Here is a 13,722-nt window from a genome sequence, read left to right as displayed (position 1 = left end):
AAGAACAGGAACACAGAAGAGATGGCAAGTGGAACCACTTAACTCCATGAAGACTTCTTGGTTCCGAACTAACTTTGAGGAGTTCCAGGTTTTGTAGACACCTCTAAGAAGGAGGGCTCACACCTGCACGGGATGAGAGGACGAGTTAACCCTTGAGAAACAGGTTGGATCACCTGAGCTCAATTTAGGGTTCCTTCTTGGCGCTTGAAGGACTACCCTTTGTTTACATCAAAGGGTATGTGAGACGATCAGGTTCCCATGAATGTTATAGAAACTTTTTATAGAAACTTTGACAATTAAACAGCAGATCTCCTTCGTCAAGTAGTGACCCTAACGTGATTTGAACACGCAACCTTCTGATCTGGAGTCAGACGTCACAGAGTCCTAGCAACAGCATGCAGAGAGTGATTTTACATACATTGCTTGGTAGACCTGGGATGGCTTTAAAAACTAGCAGAAGGGGTTCGTTGGTGGCATGATGTTGTCATTTGTTTTGTAAACATGACATCTAATGACCTTTGTCCTGCTGCTATAGTCTGCAGTTGTTTATATCGTGACTCTGAGGGGTAGAACCATCAGATGTGAGAGAACCAGAACTCCGGAACCTCCCATACTGCTTTCGGCGCCTGCTTTCCAAGCGAGAGGATACGGTCGAGTCCGATGTGGCTTTGGTTCCCTTGAAACATAAGGTGTGTGAGGCCATCAGGATGGTATAGAAACTTCAACAAGTGAACAGCAGATAACCTTTATAAGGTAGTGACTCTGACGTGATTTGAACACGCAACCTTCTGATCTGGAGTCAGACGCGCTACCGTTGCGCCACAGAGTCCAACTTTTTGTGAATTTTTGTTGCTGTTGGGGCGATGTTTGCGAAGACCGTTCCTGCTACAGTTGTTCTCGTAGTACAGGGGTGGGCAAACTACGGCCCGCGGGCCACATCCAGCCGGTTGGACTTTTAAATCTGGCCCGTCAGAGATTGGTACAGAATTAAGTTAATCAAGTTAAAAACGTGACTTCTAGCATATCCTTCAATTTTGTCATGCCACTGATGTAAGATACATGGGGACAGCTGAGCCACAGCTGTCAATGAGACACAGGTTCTATGAAAGGGTTTATCAACAACAAAAAACTGCAAACAATGGGAGGACACCAGCTGACCCTGACGTGATTTGAACACGCAGCCTTCTGATCTGGAGTCAGACGCGCTACCGTTGCGCCACAGAGTCCTGCAGGAGAGTCATTTTTTTGTCATTTTTTTCTAAACATAACATATGAACTTTGTCCTGCTGCTAAAGACTGCAATTGTTTTCATTGTGACTCTGAGGGGTAGAACCATCAGATGTGAGAGAACCAGACCTCCGGAACCTCCCATACTGCTTGCGGCGCCTCCTTTCCAAGCAAGAGGATATGGTCGAGTCCGATATGGCTGCGGGTCGGCAAAGTAGTCCAAGCTATTCGATTGAAGAATGTCATTTTCTGGTATACGTTCCTTAACAATGATGTGATCTTGATGTAGAGGACTTTGAAACTGGTTTTGATCTTCACAACAGCTGCGATCTACCACTGTCAGTCAGAACACAGTCGACTGGAACACAGAGAAAGTCAGTTTTATTGTCAATTGCGACCTCAATCCCTGTATGTACTAGACAGTGTGGTGAAATGAACAATATAATTATAGTAATCAAGTGCAAATTAACAGTGAAGGGCACTGTTACATCAAACAGTTCACATTGAACTGGTTTTATCAATAGTGACAGTAGCGCAAAAAAAGAACAGACAGTGGCAACGTTTCGATGTTATAAGAGTCCAATATAGAGTGGGAGAAGCGTGGGAAGCATTTTCACCATCCTGTTGTGTGAAGTTGTTGGTGTGTCTGGTGGAGTGGGCCCAGAGGCTGTCCATGATGTTGTCGGGATTGAGATCAACTCTCTGGATGGAGATGCATGTTCCTGGACAAAATAGCACTTTATCAGCACTGACCCTGACGTGATTTGAACACGCAACCTTCTGATCTGGAGTCAGACGCGCTACCGTTGCGCCACAGAGTCCTGTTAGGGCCTTGCAGCAAGTGATGGAATATACATGGGGTCATGTCCTACATACAGGAAGGGTTGCTTGGTAGACCTGGTAGATGGCTTTAAAAACTAGCAGAAGGGCTTCATAGGTGGCATGATCTTGTCATTTTTTTTGTAAACATGACATCTAATGACCTTTGTCCTGCTGCTATAGTCTGCAGTTGTGTATATTGTGACTCTGAGGGGTAGAACCATCAGATGGGATAGAACCAGAACTTGATCATAACTGAGGATCAGAGAAGGGGTCGTTAGTTTCTGGTCTTAAAAAGTGCTTCTGATGTAATGGAAAGGAATTGTTCTGCCTAGGTTTGAGACGACTCATGAAACAAGAGGAGAGGTACCTCTTGCAAGAGGGGCAACTGGTACCACAAAACTGTTGGATGGGGTCACATGTGAGATGATAACTCCAACCCAAAATCCCATGAGTTGGGAGTTGGCCTGCCTTTGCCTTTCAAGGGAATATGAGCTCCTCAGGATACTGTGCTGGTCCAGGAGAAACAGGGTAGTTTTGGAGAAATTGAACAAGTCAGAAATGAAGGAACCTCATGGATGAAGGTGAAATATCACAACTATTGACCCTGTTGGTGTGGAATCATCCACAACTAAAAAGATGTTCTCCTAAGCACCTCTAACTTAGTGACCTCAGTGTGAACATACAGCCTTCTGATGTGCAAACACGGTACCTTTGTCCCACAGAGTCCTGATAAAGGACATGCTAGTTTATGTCTTTAGGGGATGAGCACAGGTAGCAGCTTTTAAGCAGCAGCAGGGGTTTCAGCCTCCAAGAGAGAATATAAAGTTTTTGAGATGTCTGTGTTCTCTTTGAGAACAAGGACATGAACACCAAGGAGATGGGAAAACTTTATCCAGGAAAGAGGAACCACCTAAACCCATCAAGACATGGCATTCGCTGCTTTTTGCAATCATGGACTCTTACATGGTTTCACACATGCAATTTTCTGCTTTGGATGTGCTATCGTTACGCCACAGAGCAATGACGAAGGGGCTCCCGTTAAAGGTATCTGCTGTTGTAAGGCTCTGCTGTCGGAACACATTCTTCAGTAGATTGGAGATGGCTCTTAAAAGCAGCAGCAGGGGTCCTAGCTGACATTTTCATTTGTTTTGTTAACCGTGACCTCCAATGACCTTTGTCCGGCTGCCAAACACCACCGTTGTTTTCACAGCGACTCCCACGTGAAGAACCATCATCTGCTACGGAACTAGAACTAGATCATGACCAAAGAATGAGGGAAATTGTTGGTGGCTCCCAACTTCTGAACCTGGAAAGTACGTGGGAATTCATGGGAAGCAAGAAGGAGGATTGTTGTTCTTCGAATGGTTCTGCTCTCTCTGCGCACAAGAGCAGGGACACTGAGCAGATATGTGAACTTCATTCTGGCTACTGAAAAGGCTTAACTCCTTGAAGATGTGGCGTTGACTCCTCGGAGTAAAGGGGGTAGGTAGGTCCAGGAGTCACACTGTAAAGAACTGATTGACTTTGAGAAGAATTCAGAGATCTAAGAAGCACCAACTGCTCATGGTTAGCTCTGACGAACTGCAATTGGTGAGTCACCAGTCATTTGATGACTGTCTCGCCATCACTGGCCTTGAGGGGGCGGGGAAAAATCAGGCTCCGCCTCCTCTTGCAATGAGCTCACAAGGTTGAGTCCAAGAGGTACATGTTTGTTTCTTGGAGCTTAAACATTGAATGCTTGATTGAGGAGCCTCTGGCTCAATGGTTGTACATCATGAGCAACTTTCTGCCCATGCAGTGACTCTGACGTGATTCGAACACGCAGCCTTCTGATCTGGAGTCAGACGCGCTACCGTTGCGCCACAGAGTCATGGTGAAGACAAGCTCCTGGTCTAAAGTGACGTCTTCTGCCACACAACCCTGAAGCGCAACATGTCCGTGGAGGTTCTCAGTCATCCAGGTTATTGGGAATTCTTTTCAAATTCTTCTTCTTGTGGTACTCGACTTGAATTTCTTCCCTTGAAGATGGTGCAGCCGAAGAGTTTCCAAATATAGCTGCCGGGGTTTTGGGCAGGGCTTCCATGGTGGCTTGTTATGTAAATGTAGGTGTTGATGGGCAGAAACTGGGTCCTAAGGGGGTTGTTATGCAAAAGAGGTGTCGTTTGTTTGGGTCAAAAGAGAAACTTTTGTGGGATTATGTGGTTTGCCTGGTGTCTGGTAATGCTTTTTTTCCTGCGGTCATCAATCCACAAAGCTAAAGCAGACTCCATCCTTACTACGGTCCTGTTGCGGACAGTCACAACTCTTTTGGCATCCTTGTTAAAACTTATTGCTGCTGTCGTCCTTATGTTATTTTCCTCCTTTGTGTAACAAACGTGATGGTGTGATGGCTCCTTACAGCCGCATAACTTCCACCTTCATTCAACATGTCCAGAAGTTTAACTTTTTCTGCGATAGTCAACATCTTCCTCTTCCTTTTGGGGGCGTCGTCAGGTGCCTTTGCCGGTGCAGAGCCTTTCGTCGCCATTGTAGGTTTTGTCATGGAGAGAATTTGCAAACCTAAATTTGGCAAGCTGTACAGAGACAAGGCGCGTAGATTGATGACAGTGGTTTACCGTCCTTTAGCCAATTAGGATGCAGAACACAACATACTGGAAGGATTAAAAAAACTACATTAAATAAATCTGCAAAACGGTGAAGCCGCAAAAGGTCAAAGCGAGGGTTGACTGTATATGTTTGTGAAAGGTTGTGTCTGGAGCCACTCTTCTGCTCAGAGATGGTTTTTCTGTTTTGACAAAGATGGCTTCTTTGACTCCTCTCTCAAACCATCTGTCCCTTCTGGCCGGAATACACACATTGCTGTCTTCAAAAGAATGACTCTTGTCCGAAATGTAAATACTGATCGGTGTGTGTTGGTTTCCTGTAAATCTTGATGTCCTAACATAACAGTTGTAACAACCTGCCGATCAAATCTTACGTATACATAACACCGTAACCTAGACCTGCACAAATCCCCGGCAGTTATATTCCGAAACTCCCCACAGGTCATTAGAAGTGAAGAAGCCTCTTGGATGAGGCTTGAAGTGTCTTCAAGTGAAGAAATTCATGTCCAGTTGCCGCAAGAAGAAGAATTTGACAAGAATGTTTGTTAACCACCGCTGCCAGTCAGAAGCAGTCAGAGCCGTGGTTCTCCTGTCTTCTGTTCATCTGGGATGACTCTCATTTCAGCAGGGGTTCTTGGATGACCTGGCATTTGCTTTTGTTTTGTAAACACGACCTCTGATGACCTTTTTGTTCATCAAACCGAGCGGGAAACCGAAACCGAATCATCATCGGCAGAGATTCAGAGGGTGTCAAGAATTTTGGTTTGGACGTGACCGTCTGCCGCCCCGACCCGAGCGAGGTAGAACCGAGGAGAAGACCGGGGTCCCGAAGAAGGACAACAAAATCCGAGAAGCCACGGGAACGGCGATGCGACAGTCGTCTCGCTTTCAGGCGCTTTGTCGGTCATACGATAACTTTGCAGACTTTCTGATCCAGAGGTTTGATCGGGTCCTTTCCCGCTCCTCATTTGTTCATTCATTTGTCCATTTGATCATTCATACATTCTCCTGACTTCTTATCCCGCTCACAGGGTCAGTGCTGATCCCAGCTGTCAATCACAGGATCACCTGTCAATCACCTGTTGACATGCTAAGGCATCCCACTGTTCATCCTCTCATTCATGCTGATGGACAATTTAGCGCGTTCAATGAAGATTTCAGACGTTTTTGGACACTTGAGGGAAGACGTGAAGAGAACCCAGGCAGGAGAATGTGGAGAACACACACACACACACACACACACACACACACACTTGGTGAGGGGCAATATAATTGATGGATAAACACTTGGAGGCCGATGACAATCACAACACCTCGACCGTGTAAAATGACACTGAGACAGGGCGTCCCTGGGGGTCATTAACAGGATTTATGCAACACACACACACACACACACACACAAAGACACACACACTCACACACAGATTCACCGAAACAAAAAAATGCTCACATTAATCGCATTCATTTATTCTCATATGTGCAGTACTCATGCTCTGCAACCCCAAATTCAACAAAACTGCTACTACTACTATTACTACTACTACTACTATAAGTACTGCTGTCACGACAAATAATATCAATGAAAATAATGCACTTTTATCTTGGGGAAAAAAATGTAAACAATAAATCTTTTTTTTTTTTTTTTCTTATAAAACGTGACGTCGTTCATCACCTCCTATTGATCTGATTCCATGCAGCGGGAAGGTTCTGGAGTCGTAAATCACCCCCCCCTCCCCCCCGGACCCCCGCTTCCCCCTCGGACCCCTGCTTCCCCCTCCGAGCAGACTATTCTACAGGGGAGGGGAGAACAATGACAGGTATTTTTAGGGGACATATTTACCAGAACTTGGATAGCTAGGATGAGTAGCTGCAGAGCAACATCTACAGCTTCCCCCTCCAGCTTCCCCCTCCAGCTTCCCCCTCCAGCACCCCCTGACCTTCCGGTCCCCCAACCCCTTACTCTGTGCTTCAGGCTCATTACCGTGGAGGAGCAGCTCCGCCGTCGCCACAAAACGGATTTATTAAAGTTCCGCGGCGGCGTGCCGGGGGTGTCATGCCCCCATTGTGTTTACACACATGCACACACACACACACACACACACACACACACACAATGGCTCCCTCAGATGAATACCTCGGCAGATTCTCCATCTCTGTATCGTTGAACTTATTATTTTTTGGAGTTCCAGGAATCTGTGCAATTTTTTTTTTTTTTTTTTTTTTTTTTTTCCAGCGGGGAAACTCAATGAACAGCACACACAAACACACACATATATATATATTCACACACGCACATGCACACGCATGGGGAAGGGCATCCTACTTCTCCAAAAAAAAAAGTAATAAATCTGCATATTTATGAAGGTTCCTTAAACCTCTGAAGCGTTTATTATCTTTCAGTTGAATATTTCTCATAAGTGTTCATCTGAACCCCCTGAGCCATGGGGAGGAGGCTGGAATTAATTGTGTGTGTGTGTGTGTGTGTGTGTGTGTGTGTGTGTGTTTGGGGGGTGGTTACTGCACGTGTTGATGAATATAAAAATTATGTAAATAAAAGGGAACGGTCAACCCAGTCAGCGTTTTTCATTTTGCAGCTGCCGTGGCTTTTATTTGCTACTGCAGCTTTTTTTTTCTTTCTCTTTTTTCCAAATTGAATTCATTTTTTTTTTTTTCCAAGATCCAATCAGAACACGGCGTCACTTCCTGCCCGGCGGCCGACATCACAGGTGGTGAGACCGGGCTTCCTCTTGATACCTGGTTCTCTGAGAGCACGCGCACACACACACACACACACACACACACACACACACACACACACACACACACACACACACACACACACACCACACACACACAGACTAATTGCCAAGCTGAAGGCCCTAATATGACTAAACCAGATGAAAACCAGACGTCTGCACCCATCTTTCTTTCCCATGTTTCCTCCTCAGTGTGTAAGGAGAAACACACACAAACTCATATAAACACTCCTCAGATGTCTTTATGTGTGTGTGTGTGTGTGTGTGTATTAGACAGGTGTCCTGAAGCGGTGAAACACTGACCTGAGGGTCGTCGCCATGGTGACAGTGGGAACCAACAACCTCTATCAGATGGAGTGTCTGCTGGATGGGGGGGTCGTTTAGAGCGTTCTAGCTGCTGATGCGGGGATGTTACTTCAGGGTCGCCTCGGAATTTTCAGCGTCAGCGAGTTGAATGTAAATCTGTTCTTGGTGACAAATTCTTTCTCAAAAATGGTTGCTTGTTTGGACAGAAAAAGTTTTGAGACAAAAAAAAATTGTTTGAAATCCTCTTCTTTCAGCTTTTCCTTTCACGGGTCGCCACAGCGAATCAACTTTCTCCATCTAACCCTATTCTCCGTGTCCTCCTCTCTCACACCAGCTACCTTCATATCCTCTCTTACAACATCCATAAATCTTCTCTTTGGTCTTCCTGGAGACCTCCTGCCTGGCAGCTCCAATTCCAGCATCAGTCTACCAATATACCATCTCGGTCTGGCTTCTCTGACCTTCTCTCCAAAACATCTAACATGTGCTGTTCCTCGGATAGACTCATTCCTGATCCTATCCATCCTGGTCACTCCCAAAGAGAACCTCAGTATCTTCATCTCTGCGACCTCTAGTTCTGCCTCCTGTCTTTTGGTCATTGTAACAGCTTCTAGTCCATACGCTGGTCTCACCACTGTCCTGTACACCTTTCCTTTCATTCAGGCTGATAGTCTTCTATCGCATAGTACCCCTGACACTTTTCTCCACCCATTCCAACGTGCTTGGACCCGTCTCTTTGCTTCTCTTCCACACTCTCCGCTGCTCTGGACTGCTGACCCTAAGTACTTGAAGTCCTCCAACTTCTTGATCTCCACTCCCTGTAGCCTCACTGTTCCACCTGGGTTTCTCTCATTCACACACATCCTGTCTTCCTGCGACTGACCTTCATTCCTCTCCTTTCCAGAGCATACGTCTGTCTCTCTAGATTTTCCTCAACCTGTTCTCACTACAGATCACAATGTCATCTGCGAACATCATGGGCCATGGAGATTCCTGTCTGACCTCATCTATCAGCCTGTCCATCACCACTACCAGAAGAGGCTCAGAGGTGATTCTTGATGAAGTCCCACCTCTACCTTGAACTTTTCTGTTACGCCTACAGTGCACCTCACCACTGTCTCACAGCTAGCATACATGTCCTGTACCACTGTAACATACACTAGATTGCCAAAAGTATTCACTCAACTGCCTTGAATGGCATATGAATGTAAATGACATCCCGTTCCTAATCCATAGGGTTCAATATGTTAGTCCACCCTTTGTGGCTATAACAGGTTCAACTCTTCTGGGAAGGCTGACCCAGAGCCCAGCTCCCGAAAAACAGCACCACACCATAATCCCCCCTCCACCAAACTTTACACTCGGCACATTGCAGTCACATTGGAGTTCTCCTGGCAACCGCCAAACCAAGACTCATCTATCAGATTGCCAACTTGAAAAGTGACATTCATCCCTTCAGAAAACGCATCTCCACTGCTCTGGAATGCAGTGGCGGCGTGCTTTACACCGCTGCACCCGATGCTTTGCATTGTATTTAGTGATGTGTGGCTTGGAAACCCATTCTATGAAGCTCTCTATGCGCTGTTCTTGAGCTAATCTAAAGCCACAGGATGTTTGGAGGTCCGTATCTATTGACTCTGCAGAGAGTTGGTGACCTCTTCGCACTATGGACCTTAGCATCCGCTGACCTCGCCCCATCAGTCAACCTTCTTGGCTGAGTTGCTGCCATTCCCAAACAACACTTCCATGATCTTAAAATACAACTGACAGTGGACTGTGGAATATTTAGGAGAGAGGAAATGTCAGAACTTGATTTGTTGTACAGGCGGAATCCTATCACAGTTCCACACAGGAATTCACTGAGCTCCTGAGAGTGACACATGCTTTCACAAATGTTTGTAAAAACAGTCTGCATGCCTAGGTGCTTGATTTTATACACCTGTGGCCATGGAAGTGATTGGAACACCTGATTCAGATTATTTGGATGGGCGAGTGAATACTTTTGTCCATATAATATACTTCTCAGCCACTCCACACTTCCTTATACAATACCAGAGTTCCTCTCTCGGCACCCTGTCATATGCTTTTTCTAGGTCAACAAAAGCACACGACTTCTCTATTAGCATTCTTAAAGCAAATACTGCATCTGTACTCTGTCTAGTCATGAAGCTATACTGCTGTTCACAAACGCTGAGTTCTGCTTTCAGTCTAGTTTCCACTACTCTTTCCCATAACTTGATTGTATGACTCATCAAATTTATCCCTCTGTAGTTGCTTCAATTCTGCACATCCCCTTTATTCTTAAAAATGGGCACCATCACACTTCTTCTCCATTCCTCAGGCATTTTCTCACTCTCTAAAATCCAGTTGAATAATCTAGTCAGAAACTCTGCTGCTACCTCGCCTAGACATTTCCACACCTCCACAGCTATATCATCAGGACCAACTGCCTTTCCACTCTTCATCCTCTTCAATGCCTTCCTCACTTCACTTTTACTAATCTTTACTACTTTGTGGTCTACAACAGTCACCTCTCCTACCCTTTCCTCTTTCACTTCCTCATTCATCAGCTCTGCAAAGTACCCTCTCGATCTTCCCATCATTCTTCTAGCATCTGTCTATACATTTCCCTCTCTATCCTTAGACACCCAGACCTGCCGTACTTCCTTTCCCTCTCTATCTCTGTTTTGTCAACCTGTATAAATCATTGTCTCTCTCCTTACTTTCCAACTGAGCATACAAGTCATTATATGCACTTTGTTTTGCCTTTGCTGCCCCTATCTTATCTTACGCTGTATCTCCCTGTCTGGTCTCTTCAGTCCCCTCAGTGTCCCACTTCTTCTTTGCTAACCACTTTCTTTGTATAGGAGAGTCTCCTAATCTACTTTCCTTCCAGACAATACAACTACTCTCCTACCTGTCTCCCTGATAAGATTAGCTGTAGTTGTCCAGTCAACTGGAAGCTCTGCCTGACCACCCAGAGCCTTTCTCAACTCCCTGAAAACCATACAGCCCTCCTCCCTTTTCAGCTTTTACCACTTTGTCCTCTGCTCTGCCTTTGTCCTCTTCATCTTCCTTGTCACCAGAGTCATCCTACAAACCACCATCCTATGCTGTCTGGCTACACTCTCGCCCACAACTTCTTTGGAGTCACTGATCTCTCTCAGGTTACCTTGTCTATACAAGATGTAGTCTTACCTGTGTGCTCCAACCTCCACTCTCATAATTTACCCTATGTTCCTGTCTTTTCTGGAAAAAAGTGTTCACTACTGCCATTTCCATTCTTTTTGCAAAATCTACCACCATCTGTCCCTCTGCATTCATATCCTTTATACCAAATCTCCCCATCACTTCTTCATCCTCTCTATTGCCTTCACCAACATGCCCATTGAAGTCTGCACCAATTACCACGCTCTCATTTCTGGGAATATTCTTCATCACTTCATCTAACTCATTCCAGAACTTCTCCTTCTCCTATAACTCACATCCCACCTGCGGGGCATAGCCACTAATAACATTGAGCATCACACCTTCAATTTCCCGTTTCAGACTCAAAAGTCTTTTTGATGTTCTTTTCACCTCCAGAATGTTCCTAACAAACTCCTCCTTCAAGATAACGCCTACTCCACTTCCCTTCTTGTCAGTACCATGATAGTACAACTTAAAGCCTGTTCCTAAGCTTCTAGCCTTACTTCCTTTCCACCTGGTCTCCTGGACACACAGTATATCCACCTTCCTTCTCACCATCATGGCAACCAACTCTGTACCTTTTTCTGTCATAGTCCCAATATTCAAAGTCCCTACTCTCAGTTCCAGACTCTTGCCTTTCAGCTTCTCTCTGCTTCTGAGCACGCCTTCCTCCTCTCCTTCTTCGGCTTACAGTAGCCCAGTTTCCATTGGTACCCTGCGGCCACCGGCACCAATGGCAGTTGTTAACCTGGGCCTCGACCGATCCGGTATGGCATTGTTAGGTATGATTTGCGTATTTGGTTTTGGCAGAGGTTTTACGCCGAATGCCCTTCCTGACACAACCCTCTGCATTTATCCGGGCTTGATGCCGGTTCAGGGAGACACCGGCCTGTGCCGCCCTGAGGCTGCATTATCATTTCGTTTGAAATGTTATTAGATAATTTTATTAATTTCAATGTGGCTGGTTGGCCGGTCGAAGGAGTGAACGCTGCGTAGAGTGGGTGGTGATGCTGGTCGCCCGGGGTGACTGCTGGAGGGGGAAATAAATGAATGAATAATAAAATAAAAACATTGATAATGGAGGGAGGACATGGCGATTGACGTGAGCGTGATGTTAAAACAGGCGGGGAACAAAGAGGTGAATGTAAAGGGGGTCACACACACACACAAACACACACATGCACACAAAATTGGCAATGACTCACGCTGGTAATTATGTTACTGCAGTCACACATGGCCTCCTCCTCCTCCTCCTCCAACTTTGCTCCCCCCGTCAAACACCCGTCAAACATCACACCACGTTCCCATTGGTGTTTTGGGCAGCGTGACGTTCATGTAGCGGCGTCCGAGGACGAAGCTGAGTGGAGGCTATCGGGTTTGTATGGCTTGTATAAATGTGTTACATCAGCTTTTTTTTTTTTTGTTCCGGAAGATGGAGCCACTCGTGGTCTGGGGAACCTCAGGGTGTTTTTGTTCAGTTTAAACAAAGGAACGAGTTCCATCCAGGGGAACAGGTTCAAACGAGTTCTCTGGATGAAGTTTGAAAACCATCGAGATCCAACGGCATGGAGGTGTCCTAAGCCTGGGAACAGGTCCATTACCTTACATTGCATTACAGTCATATGGCAGATGGTTTTATCCAAAGCGACTAACAAAAAGTGCCATTCAGTCACCGAAGTTCCAAAGTACCAGTAGTCGGAAGACAGAAGTGACCACTCTACCAAATAGCCATCTCAAAACCATAAACATACATACATTCATTTCTTCTTTTTTTATGGCGGGGGCGAGCTAAGTGTGATTAGTGGGGTAGTGCTTGGTGAAGAGGTAGCTTGTGTTTATTCAAAACACGGGAATGGGTTCTAAATAGTAGCTTGTCTTTCGTCATAGCTTAGAAATGGGTTCTAGATAGTTTGTCTCCATGAAATACTCAAGAACAGGTTCTTGATTGTAGTTTGTCTGCATTCAGAGCTTGGAGAGACAGGGTCTATATACAAGTTGTCCTTTTTCAAGCTTGGGAACAAGTTCCAGATAGTAGCTTGTCTTTATTCAAAGCACCAGAACAGATTCTGAATACTAGTTTGTGTAAAGTCAAAGCTTGAGAACAGGTTCTAGATTGCAGTATGTATTCAAAGCTTGGGAATAGGTTCTATACTGAAATTGTCCTTTTTCAAAATTGGGGAACGGGTTCTAGATAATAGCTAGTAGCTTTCTAGAAGCTTTCTTGATAGTAGTTTGTCTTCAGTCAGAGCTTGGGGACAGGTTCTAGACAGTTGGTTGTCTTTAGTCAAAGCTTAGGAAAGGGTTCTAGATAGCGGTTTGTCTTCAGTCAAAGGTTAGGAACGGCTCTAGGCGGGAATTCACAAGTTACTTGCATCCATTAGCCGGACTAGGAATAGGCATCTTTTGGCGCGAATAGAACAAGCGATCTTTGTTGCAACCACATCCATTATTTCTTTCATGTCGAGCATTTTCGGGAAACCATCGTCCTCCCTGCACTTGGAGATAAACCAACTTGCAACTTTTTCAATAAAGTTTTTAAAAGACTGAAATATGTCCACTCCTCGCGTGTTCTTTCACGGCCAGGACTATTAACAGCTCCTCTTTTGCGATCATATCAGTAAGAATAAAAATAAAAATGCACAACTGTGCTGTGCCACTCACGTCTGTAGACTCATCCAGTTGCAGTGAGAAGCACTCGCGGTCCGCGATGTCCTTCCGAAGTTGCCTGGTCAAATCCTCGGCCACGGCTTCACCGCGCCGTGTAACTGTAGTTCTTGATAGCTGGAGAGCTCGGATCGAAGATAGTATTTCTGGTTTGT

At 45.4% G+C, this 13,722-nt stretch overlaps 4 non-coding genes across 4 annotated transcripts; all 4 read right to left on the bottom strand.

The window, feature by feature from the left end:
• Positions 1–757: 757 nt before the first annotated feature.
• trnaw-cca (transfer RNA tryptophan (anticodon CCA)) lies at positions 758–829 on the bottom strand. Its single transcript has one exon. It is a non-coding gene; the product is annotated as a tRNA-Trp (tRNA).
• Positions 830–1,154: 325 nt separating this feature from the next.
• Positions 1,155–1,226, bottom strand: trnaw-cca (transfer RNA tryptophan (anticodon CCA)). The gene has a single exon. It is a non-coding gene; the product is annotated as a tRNA-Trp (tRNA).
• A 750-nt stretch (positions 1,227–1,976) lies between these two features.
• On the bottom strand, positions 1,977–2,048 carry trnaw-cca (transfer RNA tryptophan (anticodon CCA)). The gene has a single exon. It is a non-coding gene; the product is annotated as a tRNA-Trp (tRNA).
• Positions 2,049–3,847: 1,799 nt separating this feature from the next.
• Positions 3,848–3,919, bottom strand: trnaw-cca (transfer RNA tryptophan (anticodon CCA)). The gene has a single exon. It is a non-coding gene; the product is annotated as a tRNA-Trp (tRNA).
• Positions 3,920–13,722: the final 9,803 nt, after the last annotated feature.

Source organism: Fistularia commersonii, chromosome 31, assembly GCF_037954325.1.
Source record: "Fistularia commersonii isolate RoL2024-O1a breed Wild chromosome 31, RoL_Fcom_v1.0, whole genome shotgun sequence".
NCBI lineage: Eukaryota > Metazoa > Chordata > Actinopteri > Syngnathiformes > Fistulariidae > Fistularia > Fistularia commersonii.
This window is presented reverse-complemented; position numbering and strand designations above follow the sequence as displayed.